At 51.4% G+C, this 259-nt stretch overlaps 1 protein-coding gene across 1 annotated transcript in view; it reads left to right on the top strand.

The window, feature by feature from the left end:
* rela (v-rel avian reticuloendotheliosis viral oncogene homolog A) overlaps positions 1-259 on the top strand; it is a 14,191-nt gene that overhangs the window by 7,911 nt on the left and 6,021 nt on the right. The gene's annotated exons all lie outside the window — the stretch shown is intronic.

Here is a 259-nt window from a genome sequence, read left to right on the forward strand (position 1 = left end):
TTAGTCGCACCGGTAGTGACGTCATGGCTGTCGCCGGCCAACGAGTTGGTGTTTTTTCAATGTATGCTTCAGACACGTGTCACGACGAGGCGTCCCCCATAGCGACCCCTAGAGGACGCAGTTCGAAGTTCCCATGAAAGGGAACTGAGCTGAAACACACAAACCCTGATCAGTGTGATGTAAGCTGATGAAGAACAGCTGAAGTGTGTGTGTGTGTGTGTGTGTGTGTGTGTGTGTGTGTGTGTGTGTGTGTGTGTGT

This window comes from Sinocyclocheilus anshuiensis, unplaced genomic scaffold (genome assembly GCF_001515605.1).
Source record: "Sinocyclocheilus anshuiensis isolate Anshui unplaced genomic scaffold, SAMN03320099.WGS_v1.1 scaffold3352, whole genome shotgun sequence".
NCBI classification, from domain to species: Eukaryota; Metazoa; Chordata; class Actinopteri; order Cypriniformes; family Cyprinidae; genus Sinocyclocheilus; species Sinocyclocheilus anshuiensis.